At 42.2% G+C, this 4531-nt stretch overlaps 1 long non-coding RNA gene across 9 annotated transcripts in view; it reads left to right on the forward strand.

Annotated features, from left to right (window-relative positions):
* LOC104875105 overlaps positions 1-3303 on the forward strand; it is an 11613-nt gene extending 8310 nt beyond the window's left edge. For all 9 annotated transcript variants that reach the window (XR_004516570.1, XR_004516575.1, XR_004516572.1 and 6 more), the window contains one exon: positions 265-3303. This is a non-coding gene — a long non-coding RNA (uncharacterized LOC104875105). The remainder of the gene's footprint in view (positions 1-264) is intronic.
* The last annotated feature ends 1228 nt before the right edge of the window (positions 3304-4531 follow it).

Here is a 4531-nt window from a genome sequence, read left to right on the forward strand (position 1 = left end):
TAAGAGTCTGCAGTAAAGCCAAAACCAAGCCACAGAATATTTTTGTCTAACCCTGACACTTCTGTCATGAGAGAAGCAGGTTTCCAAGGGTCAGACCTGAAAGCTGCTAGCCCTGGGAAGGCTAAGTGAGGGCAACAGTTTTCCTTCTAAAAATAACTGATGGTAGAGACTGCTAGATGCAGAACCCTCTTCGAATCCTCCTCTCTGCACAGGTGGTCTGGGAAGCACAGGTGTACAGGGACGAATGCCCTTCTGTTTCCTCAGCTTCTCTGCAAACACAGCACCTGTGGTCCAAACAGAACGTCTGACTGTGGAGACGCAGTTGGGATGGGAGCCCCTGTTCCTGTGGAGCCCTGCAGATGTCCTGGGACGTCCTCCTGTCTGCAGCGCGTGACTACATGCAACTAGAAAAGCAATTTTTTGTCATTATGTAGAGTGACTGATCAGTGGGGAGAAAACAGACCTCAGGAGCTATATCATTCTGCTCTGGAGAGAGGGTGGTTCCTGAGTGTCTGGGAGCTGCCACTGGAAGTCTCCGAGCTTTGCATTTTCCTCTCTAAGATATATCAACCTCTGTCGGGGTTGGCATGAGTCTCCAATAACAGAATGTCTGAAACGTTTTCCGGCAAACTTTGTATGTTTGTAGAAAGCATTTCTAGCATTCATACACACCTAGTAAATAAGTGAATTATAATGGAATCAAGTTGTGTTGGGAAATTAGGATCCAATATCGGTCTTTCTATCATGAGCAATAACTTTAATGTGGTTGTTCACACAGCTTTATAGATCCAGCTCAGACTTTCACTTATGTATGTGACAATTGTTGATGTTCAATATACTGCTGAAAGCACAGGGACCACTACAGCAGAACAGAACCTGTGTATCTGTGTTCCTCAAGGAGCTACAATGCTATAACCTCAAGTGCCGTGGGATGGTGGGGTCAACTCCAGTTCTGTGGATATTTTGGCCAAGATGGGTGCTGACAGATTACTTCCACTTGCTAAAAGCAGAAAGAGAAAAAAAGCCCAGGACTGCTTTACAAAGAAGGAGGCTTTCCAGGGCTAGGAAAAGGAGCTGGTGGAGAGGCAGGAAGCAGGAAGGGTGGGCAGAAAAAGGTATCCTAGGCCCAATGAGCTCAGAGGGAAGACACCAAGGTGGACACATTTGAGACTGTGCTTTCTCCACTGTGGCTGGGAGCCCCTGAGCTGGGGAGCAGTTTACAGTGGTGTGTTCCTACTTGGGTACCTGTGGGGAGCTCACAGATTTTCATTTTTATAATGATTAATATATATACCCAAATAGAAACAATAGAATATTCTTATTTCTATAATTCCACACCCTGTTAAGGACACTGAGTTCTTAAGTTCAAGTTTCTATTGTCTCTATAGATATCCAGATAGTCTTCCTCCAGAAATAGTTACTTATGCATCTCTAATGCTATTCAGTTCATCCTGGCTTTCAATTTTTGCTCTTTGGTTAATTCTTTTTGGATTTACACTTTTTTTCATTCTTGTCTAATCTCTGGAGTTTGCCATTTTGGAAAGGATTATATCTTTCTTTATATATTGCCACCAATTTCTGTTCTGTGGGACAAGTAGAGGAGAGGAAGAGAGGGCTCTGTTCCCTTTGTTTGGCATCAACATTTCCCCAGCCCTGCCAGAGATTCAAGACTGCCTGCTGCTGCCCTTATACAAGTCTTTTCTTTGAGGAAGGAAGATGATAAGAATGCAGCATACAGAGCTCCTGGTTCTCCAAAGAAGTTTGAGAACCAGGCTAAATCCAGCCAGGGGCCTGACTTTCTGGTCCAGTTGTGCTGGTGCAGAGGTACCCACTCATTTCCATGTGGTCTGGGGATGCTGTTGCCTTGTACTTTACCTGCAGGACTTGAGTAGCTGTGACAAAGATCCAGGAGTCTTAAAATGCTACTAGTTGACCTTTACAGAAAAAATCTGTTTCTGTTCAAGACCAGAGGACTGAAGGACTATTTCCCCAATGGGTGTGTGGAGCTGACCTTGGGAACCAATGGCATGTGGGTGTTTCTGAGCAGTCAGCCTCCCCGTTAACATAGCCCAGTTCTGTGTAGTCACCGAATGAGGCCTTAAAAGCTCAGTAACCACCTTAGAGTCCATTACTAACTCTTGTCATCCTGAGGGCACACACAGATCTTTGTAGGGTAAAAAAAAAAAGCAATGTCCAAACACACATGATTACTTGATGAGTAAAAATAATAGAATATCTGCATAAAATTAGAAATCCATACTTTCAATTGTTTCACACTCTTCCTGTGAAGGAGGATCTCCTTTATTTATATCAGTTCAAGTTGCGTACAACTCATTTATCTTTTTTTTTTTTAAGGGATTAACTCACACTGAGAAGGAAGCCTCCTGCCCTCTATCCACCACTCTCCTCTTTTTATTCCTCCTTTCGTGGCAAAAATATGCACAGTTCTTATAGGGAGCAGAATCTCTAGATGGTTTTCCATTGGCCTTCAGGATGGGTGGGCATCCTCAGGATTAGGCCCAAGTTTAAGTGTCATCAAAATATCATGTAACTAGAATAGTAAGTCCTGAATAAACATTGTTTGCTGTCAGTAGCAAAAATATCTTAAGAGCAAGAGTATTGTCAAAAGTCTACCTGAGATTTTGTGCAGCCAGTAGCTTCCTGTAAAGCTTGGAAGTGGTGGAACTGGTTGGTAACATCACTCCTGCTGACAACAGGCCTTTTCCAAGGGACCCCCGGTGGGGTCCTGACTTTGATCACTGTGCTGATTTTCTTACAGTGACATCACTAGTTTTTACTCTGAAAAACGCGACTGGCTACTGGATTGAAAAACTGAAAACTCACATTGTATGCATATCATTTTACACTTGATCTTAGCCAAAAGGGGGAGAAGTGATATATATGCATATCATTTTAACTTTGATACTTCTGTAGCTGGATTGGTTACATGTCCCTAAAACAGCTAAGAAATTGGGCTTTATTCTTTATGCTAAAGTTATTATTAAAGGATTACACCCTGGTAACCAAGTTGTGAAATATCTCAGATCATATTGGGAATTAATTTTGTTTTTTTGGCCATGTCAAATGCCAAGTAAATTGTTTACTTCTCACTTGAATTTTTATTTTAAAAATCCAAATTTCACAATCAGTCATTCAGATTTCCCAGAGGTATTTGCTTAAGCTGGACTCCATTTAAAAATACTTGATATATTTCTAAATTGAAAGAACTAAGTTATACTAAACCAGGATAGATTTAGATTGTACTGTTTAAAAACATATGCTACATCTATTTGTGTGAAATCCAATTCCTGAAGCTACTGTAAATTCCAGAATTTACTATAATTAAATAAAAAGAAAGATGCCATAGCAAAAAAGAAATGACTCTAATTATTGTGTACTTTTTCCCTCTTTACATGTGTTCTCTTGTGGCATGTCCACATTGCTTTTGCAGGTGGTCAGCAATCTTATCAACAATTGGCAAACCCACTCCCACAGAGGCAGCATTACTAAGTTATAAACAAGACACTGGGGCAAGGAATTAGGCGATGGGTTAAGTACTCATGGGATTTTCAAAATCACCAGTGCTGGAACTGCTCTGTTCTAAACTGTAAGATTACAATATTAAGGGGAATGGGTGGGGAATTTCTATTTTCCAAGAGCAGCTTCCAATATCAGTTGAGAAGCATATGGAAATTTGAGAATACCCTTGCTTTTGCAATATGACTATTGTCTTCGTTCAGTATTATGAAAAAGCAGAGAACATAATCAAAACAGTGCAAATTATTAGAGTAAATATTTAAATTATGACTTTGGCTTACATAGCAGTGTCTCCTCAAACCTTTTATTTGGTGAAATTAAAACTTGAACACTATAATTCTGAATTCCCCCAATTTTAATGAGTCTCTTCTGAAGCCTCTGGGGGTAAGGAATGAAATTTTAACAGGGTGAGTAACTTCCATGTGCCACTTGGTACTGCTGTCCTGGGCACCCACTGGTCGGCTGCCTGCCTCTGGGGGTCTTTTCTCTGTCCTCCTGCCCCGGTTTATGTTAGTCTCCCTGCTGAGCTGACTCCCTTGTCAACACTGCCCAACTGATGTAGATGAAAGATGAGAACAAGGGAGAGATAGTTGATCCCTCACTCAAGCAAGGGAAGTGGTCCCTGTTGGCCTCACACCAGCTTCCAGCCTGAAGGTAAAGTGTGGGAGGACTTTGCATAGCAAGGAAGAGTGCTGGCTGCCACTGACTTGACTCTGGGAAGCTGGAGGTACACATATTTCCTTCTGATTGTGCAACCAAGGCCAACCACTCTAGGTCGATTGCCTCTTCATCGCTTAACCTTCCAGCCAATAATGAGGAAGAAGAAATATCAAGGCCAGAATTCTCCCTGAGATGGGAATGCTCTCTCTGGCAAGACTGACACTCCCAAGACAGTTATTCCCCAGCTCACCCTCTGGTATCCTGAGAGCCAGCTCTGATCTCTGGGTGGGGCTCCTGAAGATGTAACCACACCGAGGATTTAGTTGGGGACACT

The sequence above is a fragment of the Fukomys damarensis genome, unplaced genomic scaffold, assembly GCF_012274545.1.
Source record: "Fukomys damarensis isolate Sample0158 unplaced genomic scaffold, DMR_v1.0_HiC HiC_scaffold_11, whole genome shotgun sequence".
Classification (NCBI taxonomy): domain Eukaryota; kingdom Metazoa; phylum Chordata; class Mammalia; order Rodentia; family Bathyergidae; genus Fukomys; species Fukomys damarensis.